The sequence below is a fragment of the Polypterus senegalus genome, chromosome 9 (assembly GCF_016835505.1).
Source record: "Polypterus senegalus isolate Bchr_013 chromosome 9, ASM1683550v1, whole genome shotgun sequence".
Classification (NCBI taxonomy): domain Eukaryota; kingdom Metazoa; phylum Chordata; class Cladistia; order Polypteriformes; family Polypteridae; genus Polypterus; species Polypterus senegalus.
Window position 1 is genome coordinate 172,312,478 of NC_053162.1, and position 14,212 is coordinate 172,326,689.

The 14,212-nt window shown below is 46.7% G+C and overlaps 1 protein-coding gene across 2 annotated transcripts in view; it reads left to right on the plus strand.

Annotated features, from left to right (window-relative positions):
• Positions 1-2,004: 2,004 nt before the first annotated feature.
• LOC120535994 (neuronal calcium sensor 1) overlaps positions 2,005-14,212 on the plus strand; it is a 68,337-nt gene continuing 56,129 nt past the window's right edge. Inside the window, exon 1 of one of the 2 annotated variants that reach the window (XM_039764257.1) lies at positions 2,005-2,315. The gene's annotated coding sequence lies outside the window, so the exon portion shown is untranslated. Of the gene's footprint in view, positions 2,316-7,832; positions 8,016-14,212 lie in introns of those variants that run through there. The other variant, XM_039764258.1, reaches the window with a different exon arrangement.

Below are 14,212 nucleotides of genomic sequence, written 5' to 3' on the forward strand. Positions count from 1 at the left end.
AACAAACGTACCAGTCATCCCCTGGCACCTCCGAGCTACGAGTGGGGAGGGCAGCCTTTGATTTCGAAAGTAAAATCAGCAGACGGCATAAACTAGCAATGGAAAGAAAAACGGAGATCGGCGATATAGAAGTAGTAAGAGATGTGAAAAAAACAAATGCAAGAAACAAGTTTGCATTCTAAACACATTTTTATTATATCCCACCTCTCACTCACTTTTGCAATCCAGTGTCGCGAGGGTTCGGAGTCGAGCCTAGCAGCATGGGGTGCAAGGCAGGAAACTGCCCAGGACGAGAAGCCAGTCTGTCACAAGCCGCACGTGCACTCGGCCAAACTGGTATCAACCACCAGCTTAAGGTGAACAAATCTACGGGGGGCTTGGGCGTGCAGAATCTCCATGCCCCTATGACTTGAGTGTGCTACTCACTGCGCCACCATGAGCCGGCGGGGGGCAAATCGCGTATACGTATTGAAACAAGGAGAGTGGAAGTTAAACAACAACCTACAGGAAAACATACGTGGGTATTGAATTCTGGAGGCGTGTATGATAAACACCACTGATGTGACTTCTATTCTTACATTTAATGTTTAAGGGTCTCGTCAGGCAAAGCGCCGCTATATGCCATCTACTCAAACATGCCATTTAATGAGTCCATCTCCATGTAGTTTGAAAGCATGCAAAAGACTGAGCGGCAACAAATAGCGAGCGATTTTATTATTACATACGCATTAGTTCTCTTGTCATTAAGGGCGTTAAATGGTGCACTGCACCTGAGGTATAGTCTGTCAACAGAGGAGGAAAACAAAAGCCATGAAAGGCGCTATATGCAGAGTGACTGTGGTTCAGTTACTTATCATATAGTGCCTTTCACATCTATACATCTATCAATCTGTCATATAGCGTCTATCATATCTATCTATTATATAGTGCCTTTCATATCTATCTATCTATCTATCTATCTATCTATCTATCTATCTATTATATAGTGCCTTTCATAATTATTATAGTACCTTTCATATCTATCTATCTATCATATAGTGCCTTATATCTATCTATCTATCTATCTATCTATCTATTATATAGTGTATTTCATAATTATTACAGTGCCTTTCATATCTATCTGTAATGTAGTAAGTCATATTCACCTATCTTAGCGCCACTCATCTGTGCGCCGTCTGCACGTTGTCCCCGTGTCCCCACAGCAGTCCTCCCGTTAACACACACACACACACACACACCACCATCTCTGTCCAGTCAGTCGACTAGCCTACCTGCTGTACCCGAGGAGACTTTTAATTAGTAAACCCAGGACGTTGGCAGATGCCGAGTTACATGGGCGTGCCCTGCAATGTCTCGTGCAGTTTAACCGCGGAGGAGCTTTAAAGAAGCTCCACTTGTTTCTGTGATCTCCACGCTTAAAGCACTGTTGTCTTCTCCCATTTCGAGGTACTCACTACACTTGCCTTTGACTGATTGATTGTGTAGTCCGTTGGGCATCAGCTGCCCCCGCCATTAAAACATAAAAGCGCTGTATGATAATAGGTTGACGCCAGGTTTACGCACCGCTAAAAGAAACTTGACCGTTCTGCCCATCAAGCTCGTTTGTTTAGCTAACGGCCAAGGCGCCCCGTTCCTCCTATTCTATCCTTAGGGTTTGCTCTGCGGTCCATTTTTAGTATTCCATGCCGCTGACAGGTTCTTTGGTTTGGTTGTGATCCAGAATCCATGTTTCACCGCCGAGCAGCTGGAAGCGAAACAAACTGAGCGTGGATTTCGGGCAGGGGCGTTTTTTGTCTTCTTCATTGCTCTGCCACTGGACACAGCCGCCGGTGGCTGCTTGGTATCCCACCCTGCCATGCCCCACCTCCCCACACACGCGTGCACTTTAACGGCGACCCCGCGCTAAAACACTCCTTCCAGCCCACCCACACTTTCACATGGGTTTGGAGGCGGCACGTGGAAATCTGAGTCCCGTCAACATCCCCCAATCGGGGTGTCACCGCTGGCGGCTCTGTCCACGGGTCGGTCCTGAAATGCCGCCTCGAATGAAATGAAATTAGTGCGTGAGCAGCCCGGTCAGCGAAGGGTTAAGCGCCTGCTCCCTCCCCGCGTGATGTCAGGACGGCGCTCCGCCCGAGGCGCGCGGACACCCGCACTCAGAGTGAGAGAGCGAGAGCGAGAGAGAGAGAGCGACCGGCGCAGAGGGTCGGCGCTGGGGAATCTGGTGAGATCGCAATAATGATAAATTAAAGGAGCGTCGCAAAAAAGGGAAGAAGCTGCCTGCTTGGATTAAGAAACCCGCTTTGTCAAACTTGGTAATTATTAACATTAATTTCCGCTCACGGGCCGAGTACGTGGGACACGGTATGGGGGGGTTGGGTTTGTTGTGCGTTTTGGGGGTGCTGAGCTACAGGTCCGGGGAGCTGGGGAGTCTGGAGGAGGGTATCGCCTGCCATTCGGTGATTCTGCCGCCTGTTAAAACTTCCTTTTCGGGAAGGCTGGCACTGAATACGCAAGAGCTGGACGTGGCACGAATAGAGGAGGGGGATCGACCCCGGGGCCAGTACTATACAGAAGGGGGCATGCCGGACAGGGAAGACGATAACTGGAAATGTGGATGTGTGCGCGCTTGCATCTTTGCGTGCATCTTTGCTTTCATGTGTTTATTGTTATTATTTATTTATTTATTTATTCGTATTTTTCTGACCTCCGAGATTTGCTCTTGTGCTAAACGACTACCTGAAACACGTGACCAAAAGAAAATGCTGGTGTGGGGGGCTAAACACGACAAAACTGCTCGGCGGACATCAAGCAGAATGAAACGCGTGTCACGTTAGAATGCGCAATTGTTGCGTCTGGTAGTGCGGATTGCGCACGCACTGTCGCTACGTGTTCCGCCTGACAGGTCGCTTTAAAGACAGGCACGGAGAGTCGAGGCGCTAGCGAATAGCTTCACGTTTCTGTGCGGGGCGAAGAAGGAAAGAAAGAAAGAAAAGGAAGAGACGGCGTCCTGGGAGTGCACTGGACGATGCGCCGGTGACAGTGACCGACAAGAATTATTATTACAATGGGCGGATCAGCGCCCGAGCGGCTGGGACGAGCTTTGCTTTGCTTTATTATGGAGCTTACTTTGCACCGCCTTTGCTCTCCGTGTAGTGAAGCTGCTGCTGGATTTTGTGAATTTCCCCTTGGGGTTTAATAAAGTATCTATCTATCTATCTATCTATCTATCTATCTATCTATCTATCTATCTATCTATCTATCTATCTATCTATCTAACTATCTATCTATCTATCTAGTGAACGTCGCCGTTACGAGCAGGCGATGAGTGACTAGCGGCGGCGTCTCGCAGGCACTTTAGACTTCGATCGGCGTGGATCCCCCCGGGGATCGCCCCCTGCCTCCGCCTCCCTCCGCCCGCTGTGTCTCGACGTGTAAACGAACTGTTTTTGTTTTCAACCCGTTGTGCTATTTGGTTACATGCAGAACGACTGAAGCTTCAGAGAAGTTTACCGGTTAAGGGGAAAAAAAAAACACAAAACAGACAGCGAACGACCGACAATGCCAGGCCTTCCGTGCCATTGTGGCTCCCTCTTTTGTCGTCTGTGGTGCTTCGCTGTCTCCTCGTATATTTGTATTTCATATTAAAATTCCCTCCGTCGCACGTCTGTTGAACTAATTATTGAACTCCTGTTATTCTATTCTGCAACATGCAAACGCTGTCCTGTTATGTTGAACGTATAAAAAACGGGTGGAAACTGAATTAAACGTAATCGACTTGGCTTTACGCATTCAGTCCAATCAGGTGGCCTACTCCCATCCCAGCTGCCTTCAGTGAAAAAGCAGATCACCCGGGCACACCCGCACCCACTCATATTGTGCCAGTGCCAAGTAAACCCAATCACTTTCCTAAACATCCTGGTGCTCTGATGGTTCTTTACTGGGTTGTATGGTTCCTTGTAGAAGCATCACTGGACAGGGAGCATATCTCAGTCTGGAAAGAGCTTTTTACATATGAAGTTGGTTCTTTGGGTTTTGAATACATTTGGACAAAACAGAAATATTTAATTGTCTAGCAGGTGACCTAGCAGGACACAAACAGATCGAGAAAACCGGATGTAGCTTGTATTCAAGGAGAGTCCTTTCTTAAATCGGGAGCCCACTGGTATGTCACAAATCTCTCATCATCTGTTATCACCACCAGCTGCACTGCAGAGCAGGCCATCCACCTGAAGCTATGCAGGGGTGGCTTTGTGCTTCTCTGTGGGGCTCAGGTCTCTGTGGCCAGTGTTGCCCACCTATATGCTGAAGGTGTTTGAAGTGTAAAGCACAAAGTCTACTTATTCCTCACCCCTGGTTCACCCCATGGCTCAGAGTGAGTCATGTCACCTGCCAGTACTCTCACTGTGGACATGTGGAACTGGTGTAGTGAAGCCATGCCAGCTGCACTTCAGAACAGGCCATCCACATGAAGCTTAGCAAGTTTGGGCCTGGGTGTTACTTGGATGGGAGACCACCTTGGAAAACATTGGGTTGCTCCTGGAAGAGGTGTTGGCGAGTCTAACCCTATGGTCTGTGTGTGGATCCCAATGACAGTGTGTTAGAAAAATCTTTTGGAAGAGATGTAAAAATGAGGCCCTGACTCTCTGTGGCCATTAAAGGTCCCTGGGCATCTTTCAAGAATGGTGAGGCTAAAATGCCCACCATTGCCTTGTCCGTTCTGGGTCCCTTAATCACCCCTTAACTATCTCACACATGACTTCACCACCTAATCACTAACGTGTGGTGAGCATACTGGTGCAAAAATGGCTGCCTTCATGTGGATGGGTCTTTTAGGAACCAAAACAGGTTCCCCGTATGGCACTGCATTGAAGGACCACTTTAGGAGGCCTTGATTCCTAAGAGTGCAGGATGGGAGGAAATCTGAAAACCCTCAGCTGGAATCCTCACACACACACATGCTCACACACTCTCACACTCACAATCACACACTCTCACTCACACACAAACTCACAGTCACACACACACCTCACTCACACACACAATCACACACACTCTCACACACACAATCACACTCACATACTCACACACTCACAATCACACACTCTCACTCACACTCACACACTCACAATCACACTCACATACTCACAAACACACTCACACACACTCACTCACACTCACAATCACACACTCTCACTCACACACACAATCACACACACTCTCACACACACAATCTCACTCACATACTCACACACTCACAATCACACACACTCTCACTCACACACTCTCACTCACACACACTCTCACACACACAATCACACTCACATACTCTCACACACACAATCACACACTCTCACTCACACTCACAATCACACCACTCTCCTCACACACACAATCACACTCACATACTCACACACTCACAATCACACACACTCTCACTCACACACTCTCACACACACACTCTCACTCACACACTCTCACACTCTCACTCACACAATCACACACACGCGGGGGCCAACTTAGCCTCACCCATCTGCCTGACTGTAAGAGAAGGTCATGCACACCCCACGCAGGAGGCACATGTGAATGCCAGTGTCCTTGTGCCACCCTCGTGTTTTTATGTTGCACAGCATGTTGGGCTTATAGCTGGAAATGCAGTGTGCAGAGAGAATTGCAGATACGCTCTCTGCTCTGGATGTTCACCTTTTTTTTGTAGATGATATGTTTGTAATCCCACCACACGGATATAAGAGCAGTTGAATGATTAGCCATTGAGCCCCCCAACCCGCATGGCTCTTCAGCTCCAATTCAGTTCACATTTCTGTAGCGCTGAGACTCGTGAGATCAGAAGTGCCATTTGGTGAGCCCGTCTGCGTGTGACGGTCATGCGTGTGCACACGTGTCATAGTCAGTCCGATATTCTTTGGGCCCGTGTACATCTTAAATATTCTCGTATTCATCCAGCCATTTTTCAAACCCACCTACCCTGAGTAGCCATTGCAGGTAAGTTGGAGCCTGTCCAGCAGGCACTGGGCACAAGGCAGGAACTAGCAGTGGACATGACGCACTGAATACCCAGTGTATGTACCCACACACACACACACACACACACACGTGGATTTAGCGTGTTTTCATGTTGTGTCTGAAATGTCATTGGAGGAATCTGGACGAGGACGGCCTGCTCAGCCCGACAAAGCTCACCAGTCCCGTCCACTTAACTCCTCTAAAATCACATCGGGTCGAGTTTTGAAGGTCCGTAAAGTCCTCCTGCCCGCCTCACTACTCGGTCACTTATTCGACGTGTCTGTGGTTCTCTGTGTGAAGAAATTATTCCTAATGTTTGTGCGAAATTCACACTTAAAAAAAAAACTTCTTTGCATTGATATAGCTCTTTTCTCACTACTCAGAGCGCTCAGCAATTGCAGGTTAAAGGCCTTGCTGAAGGGCCCAGCAGAGCAGAGTCACTATTGGCATTTACGGGATTCGAACCTTCTGATTGCCAGTGCAGATCCCTAACCTCAGAGCCACCACTCCGCCACTCTTAACTTTTCAGTTGTGTCCCCTTGTTGTTGCTGGACTCACAGTCACCGTCTCAATCCATTGGACTAATTCCCTTTACAATTTTAAACACTTCAGTCATGTCATCTCTTTGTCTCCATCCCATAATCCCATAATCTGTTATAATAATAATTCTTTACATTTTGCTTTTCTCACTACTCAAAGCGTTTTACGTAGCGATTGGCAGGCTACTTGAACGACCACTAATTGGTTGCATCCTCTGGCTGATGTGACGGCAGCCATTTTTGCACCAGTCCACTCACCACATATGTGCTTTTAGGAGGTGACTAGGCTGAGGTGACAATTTCGCCAGGACATTTGAAAACACCCTACTCCTTTTGAAAGTTGCCCAGGGATCTTTAATGACCGCAGAGAGTCGGGACCTCCGTTTTAAGCCTCCATTAGGGGTGCGGTGCCATATTTACAGCTCAGTGTCCCAGTCACTGCACTGGGGTATTGGGAGTCACACACAGACCACAGGGTAAGCGCCCCCTGCTGGCCTCACCATCACCTCTTCCAGCAGCAGCCCATGCTTGTTTTCTTTAGTTGGTCTCCCATCCAAGTACTGGCCGGGCCCAAACACGCTTAGCTTCATGTGGATGACCTCTTCATACATAGGAATGGTCCAAATGTTGTACCTTCACATTAAAATCCTGCAATCTGGGACCTTTAGGTGCAAGATGGACATCTGTTGTGATGGCACACAATTCGGGGGTCACCGAAGAGTTGCATGTGAACATAACATTACCTCTGAGGCAGTTCAGAGGAAACGGCAGCCACCAATATGAACGTGCGAAATGAAGCCAACCCTAATTTAACAGGGAGAACTCCACCTGTTGTGTTTATTGATTGACCAGCAGGGCTATCAGATGGTGCGGTGCCCGACTGCTGGGCGCCCTAAGCAGCAATTAGGCGGGGCGCATTTGGACCCGAGATGAAAACGGAGCGCGTGACGGCGATTCGCTCACCGCCGTCTTCTAGATAATTAGATGACGTGTGTGCGTGCGCCCGCGCCCTCGCGCGCATGCGCTAAGCTCTACACAAACACACACTGGCACTCTCGGAGGATCTCCTCAGGCGGCTCACTGCGCTCTTTTGTCTCCCGTGTGCGTTTCTCCACTGTGTCCCCATCTCGAATTCCGCTCTCCCATCTTGCGACACACATGGCTAGTTAAGGACAGTCCGCGCATCTCCTCCCACCCCGCGCAGCGCCCCGCCTTCTTCAGACAGTTAACAGAAGCGCCAGGCGGAGGTGGAGATGAGCGGGCGGGCGGGTCCGCGCGTGTGCGGGTCGTCATTGTTCCCACTTCGCTTGGCTGGAAAGGGGGCCGATACAAAGCCCCTCGGAATAGTGCGGACCTGCAGTGGAAGCCCTCGTTCTCATGCGCGTGGCTCTTCGTGACGCTGCCTGCTGAAGGCGCCGTTACGCCCCGATGAACAGGAATTTGGTTGCTAAGGTAAACCTGGGAATTGCTAAGTAAGGCGCTCGGGACCTCACGACGGGAGAACACACGGCAGACAGGCGTCTCGGTGCCCTCGTTTTATCAGATGTGTTTATTCGGTTCAGAAACACAAAACCTTTTATTTTGTTTTTGGTGCCTTTTAAGTGTAAACAGCTTCGTGAAGCGGATTTATAACACCAAGATGGAAACTTACTTACTTGGGCGTTTGACACAGTGCGAGAACAGGCAGCTGGAGAAACTAATCCTTAGACTTGCAGTTTTATATAGTGCCTTTCATAGAGAATACGATCCCAAAGTTCTTAGTGTATTCAGTGCAAATGTCATATTTCCATAGTAGGGATACTGGGACTTGAGATGACTCCATAATGGGAGCGCAGTGAGTCAACAAAGTGTGACTTGTGGCTTTATTTAGCGCCTTTCTTGGTGAACATCACCCCAAAATTTTAGTGCGTTCAGTGCTGATGTTTTCAGATTTCTACAGTAAGGAAACGGGAATGTGAAATGACTCACTCATGGCGACACGTTGAATCAATAAAGTGGGACTTGTGGCTTTATATAGCGCCTTTCATGATGAACACCAGCCCAAAGTCCTTTGCGTGATCGATGCAGATGTTTTCTTGTTTATGAGAGGTGAATTAACTCACTTATGACTTCACACTGATTCAGTAAAATTAAGTGAACCTGCCACTTTGTGGGCTTATATAGTGCCTTTTACAGTGAACAAAATCCCAAGAATATTTACCATGACATGAAATTAGCTGCAGATGAAATGATTTACTCGCCTGGTGAAGTTCGGCCTGTGATTTTGAGTTTATGGAGCGTCTTTTCATGATGGTTTGATGTACTCCTGACAGCCGTCAGATTTTGTGATTCATTTAGGGACACCCGAAGAGTCCAATTAACCTGGTGAGTCAGTAGAGAGGACGGAGTGTGTGACGTGTGGTTTTTATATAGCGTCTTTCATGGTGAATTTCTTTCCAATGCCAATTCAAAGCCCAAGATGTGGTGAGATGTATTTTTTATTAAGTGAGAACAGGCAGCTGAAATGGCTTTTATTCTGGGGAGGGAACTGAATCTGTGCTTTGAGATTTTAGTTGCTGTTCCATCACGAATGCCATCCCAAGATGCTTTGCTGCACGACATAACAAACTCAATTCGGAGGGACAGTGGTTATAATCCAGGAAGCAGCCATGGTTAGGGTGCCAATGTATGAGTGACCAGTTAATGTGACACACAAATGTTTGGGAATGACGGAGTAAAACCTGAGTGTGTGAACAAAACCCATATGGACACCAGGAGAACATGCAGGCTCCACACAGACCAGACCATGACTGGGCATGGGGTACTGAGGCAGAAGCACTAGCCACTGCCCACAGTGCCATCCTGATACTCCTGATAAGCATTAGGAAGACGGTGAGGTGAAAGGACAAGTGACTTAGTGGGGGAAACTGAAACTGTGCCATGGGCGGAGGGGTGGCTCTGAGGCTAAGGATCTGCGCTGGTATCTGGGAGGATGCCAGTTCGAATTCCAGTTACTTCCAAAGGGGATCCTCCTGGGGTGCTGTACAATGGCTGACCCTGCGCTCTGACCCCAAAGGGTATGCGAAAACTAAGAAATTGCTAACACAAGAAATCGCATAAAGCAAAATAAATATAAAAAAAATGGTGGTTTTATATAGTGCCTTTCCTAGTAAACATCACCCCAAGGCGCTTTACAAGTTCTGCATGGAAGCCTCCTAGTTTACTGTTCCAACCCACGGGAGGTGACGCCAGTCACTGGGGGCTGCACACAGCACCATGGGTGGCACCTGAAGCTCCTCCCGAGACCTCATTAGAAGGCCTTCTCAAACTGCTGGAGGCCCAGGAGTCTTTGGCACATTCTTTAGGTGGTCCGGCGAGTGGCATGCCTGACTTTCAGCCTCTCTCGTGGGCACACTCCCCAGTCTGAGTGTGGAGGTGGTGACAGCTAAGCTACTGGGCTGTCTTATACAATATGTGCCCCCCCAGGTGTAGATTTCAACCGCCCAACTGTGCACCCTTGGGGGCTTGGGTGAGGGGCCGCTCTGTTGCTCTTCTCGCTGCTCAGCGCTCTTCTAATAGTTAATAATTAGCACCACAAGAGCTTATCCTGGCCTTTGTCAAAAGCTTTGTGCGGGTGGGTGTGTGTGTTTGAGGGGGTGCTTTTTAAATTCACAAGGCAGATCAAATCCCACTGCTGGCTCCCAGCATTACCACTTCTGCCACCTGGGCTTTGATTGTGGTTTGACGATAAAAAAGGAGATTTTATAAGACGACAGGTTGGTACTGCGTTAGGTGACAGACAGACAGTCAGACAGAAGGATGGAAGAGGAGGGGCACCATAAAGTAGAAAGGCAGATATGTGGTAAAAAAAAAAGAGAAATAAAAGCTTAATATATAATAGACAAATAAAAAGACACTACTGTACATATTACATAGATAACTTAGACAATACATCGAAAGATAGATAGAAAAGTGGGCGGCATGCTGGGGCAGTGATAGCGCTGCTGCCTTGAGGTGATTTGGGGGTCACCTCCCGGGTCCTCCCTGTGTGGAGTTTGCATGTTCTCCCCGTGTCCATGAGGGATCCGACACAATCCAAAGACACCGGTCAGGTGGATTGGCACTGCTAAACTGACCCATTTGTGTGTGCATTGTGCTTAGTAAACACTCGAGGCAGATCAATGCCCAACACTGGCACTCATCTGGAATTGTTCCTGCCTGTGCCACCCTGCCCTGAATAAGCTGGTTAAGAAAATGAGAGGATGGACAGACAGAAAAATCTTTGTATAACCAATAGGAAAGGCGCTATATGCTAGAAAATAGTTGGATAAGGGCGGCATGGTGGCGCAGTGGTAGCGCTGCTGCCTCACAGTTAGGAAACCTGGGTTCACTTCCTGGGTCCTCCCTGTGTGGAGTTTGCATGTTCTCCCCGTGTCTGCGTGGGTTTCCTCCCACAGTCCAAAGACATGCAGGTTAGGTGGATTGGCAATCCTAAATTGTCTTTGATGGATGTGTGTGTGTGTGTGTGTGTGTGTGTGCCCTGCGGTGGGCTGGCACCCTGCCCGGGGTTTGTTTACGGTATTGGCTCCAGCAGACCCCCATGACCCTTGTAGTTAGGATATAGCGGGTTGGATAATGGATGGATAGGTAATAATAATACATTTTATTTATACTGTATAGCGCCTTTCCCATGCTGTAGGCACTTATATGTAATAGATGGATAAGAAAGGCACTATATGAACTTTAAAAAATGCCCATTTAAGGATTCTTCTATTTCTATTACTTGTTTACTATTAGGTTTGTATTTTTTGAAATATTATTATTATTTGATTCATTATTTGTACTGTTATTTAATTACTCATCCATTGGAATTGTATTTTTTCTTAACTTATTGTAAAGCGCCTTGAGCTGCTTATCTTGTATGAAAATGTGTCGTAGAAATCAGTGCTGTTATTATACTGTACATACATGAGAATGATGACCAGGAAGGTCATTGCATAATATATAGGAAAGACTGTATAATAAATAAAGAGACCTACGAGAAGTTAATAAATAATAGATGGATAGAAGAGACACTGCAAATACATAGACAGACGAGGAGGGCACTGCATATTAGAAAGGCAGTGCATAATAGATGGGAAAGGCAATATGTAATAGAAAAAGATGAAAAGAGTTAATAAATGATAGATGGACAGAAAAGGCACTACAAAAACAAAAACAGGAAAGGCGCTGCATATTAGAAAGGTAGATAGGAAAGTCATTGTTTAACATATAGGGGAGGTGTTACAGAATAAACGGACAGGAAAGGCACTTTATAATAGAAACAGATGAAAATGTTAGTACATAACAGTTGGATAGGCAAGGCATTATATGATAGGTAAATGTAGATATGAAAGGCACTATATATTTAAAGACAGAAAAGTTATTGCATCATAGATAAGAAAGGCAATATATAATAGAAAAATAGATGAGAAATGTTAATCAATAACAGAAGAAAGACACTGCATAACACATACATAGATTAGAGTGGCACTATATAATAGAAATGAATAGGATGCACCTTGTATATACAGTATAACAGGTGTAACAGGGTCATTATTGTCAGGTGGGCACTGACATTCTTATTAGCATGCGCTAACTAATATACAAAATGTTCTTAGTTGATAGCAAAGGCACTATATAATAGACACATAGGTTTTAAAAGTGCTAAACACAAGGTTGACTGATGGCGTCTTTATTGAATGAATGGATTTGAGGGTCTCTGCAGCGTTATCTCTGCATATAAACACAAATCAAAGCCTCAAAGATGATGGAGTGTGCTTGAGTCCTAACAGCATTTATGGGTGGGCCTGGGTGTGGCAGCAGAGGGGCTCCCATGCAGGCGATTTGTGTTTTCTTTTAATTCAAATGCCGTCCCCTCATATTTTAGCACATTCTCGTTTCGTATAATGCCACCGAGTGGCGATGTGCTGCAAGCCAGAATTTCTGGGTCGTCCATGTGACAATACAACTAAAATAAGTAAATGCTGTAATCGGTTTAATTCGGACGTCATCATCAACATCATTTCTTTAAATGGCACATTTTCGGACATGCCTCGCTTCCTGCGCGCTTAGGTTGGCTCCAGCACCCCCGATGACCCCGTTCAGGGCTGATCGGCTTAGACAACGATTGACACTTCATACAAAGACTGCGCTCAGAGTCCTACAAGATGACAAAGAGACATGGCTGTGTGCGAATGTACAGCACAAGTCGCGTTCTTGGGGACAGTTGCCCCCATCAGAGAGATCTTCTGGAGATTTAACGTTCATTGGGAGGTGCTCAGCTTGAAAGGCGCTATACTGGTATTAAAGGGGCGGATTGCTGTGTAGGTGCGATGGTCTTTCAGGAGGACGATGACTATGAAAGGGACCGTACGAATTAAGACTTTTGTTATATATGAGGTTCAACATCTCTTGGGTTTCACTCAAAAAGTCCTTAACACAGATAGTGCAGTAGATGATCTGTGTGAACGATACCATATCAAAGTAGACTGTGAACAGCACCTTTCATTTCTGGACGAAGGACATCACAGCTCTTTTAGGTGGTACCTGATGAAGGGAGAAAGGCGCAATATTAAATGTGCTGTGCAGTTTGAAGCCCCTCATGCCATCCTCAGCGTGCTTTTAATTCGCTTCACCCGTCTTAAGCGATGGGCGCCGTCCCTGAACGCTCCTCCGTGTGCAGATCTCCGACTAAGCGGCGCTGTCCTGTTGGTGTTCCTCGGTCCTGCCTCAGTGCTTACTAAATTCTCCACCCACGGCAGTCTTTTACCTTTTTTAACTCAGGAAAAGAGAGAAAAATGGATGTGTGGGCTCAGCCACATCAGTACGCCAGTCGTTGTTTTATACACCATCTTTCAAGGTAAAAAACAATTCCCTAGGTCAGTGGTTCTCATACAGTGGAGTGGGGGCGCTAAATAACAAAAAGGGGGACACGAAGACGTGGAAAAAAAAGAATCGAAAATATGAAAAATACATCAATTGAAACCAAAACAAATTAACAAACTACATTCTGATAGTAGAAAAATAAATCTAGAGTTAGATAAATGTCGATAAAAGTTAAGTAGGTATGATAAAGTATGCATCTGTCATTAATTAAAAAAGGGCTCCTTTGAAAGAAAAAAAAAACGTTAGGGGGGCGCGATTACAACTGTTATGAAAACTCGGGTCGCAAATACTTCTTTGAGAAACGCTCCCCTAGTGCATAACACGAAGAATGCCACATTAATCTGTGTTTATTTGATATAGCGCCTTTCAGTCCGAGTTGTAATCCGTAAATAGATTATCTTCTGTCAAGCAGCCCCCTGCACGTATTCCTCCTACGTTCATAAGCGTCGTTAGCTGGCCGTGTCTGACGGAGGGGGTGCCCTGCTATGGCGCTCGTCCGCAGTTGGTTCCTTCTATCCGCTCAACCTGTCATTGAGGATGTTATGTTTTTATAGCACCCAAGTCCAGTCTGAGGTCCTGTCCCGTGAATATCACTAACACACACCGATCAATCGAGGGGGCTTGTTTTTACGCGTTTTTCCAAGTCACTGCGACGCGTGTTTTGCTTTAATGGCCAATTCTAAAATCAGATGATGACTGAGTGAGGTCACCGGGGGGCCTGAAGAAGATCCCGAAGTTTTTGG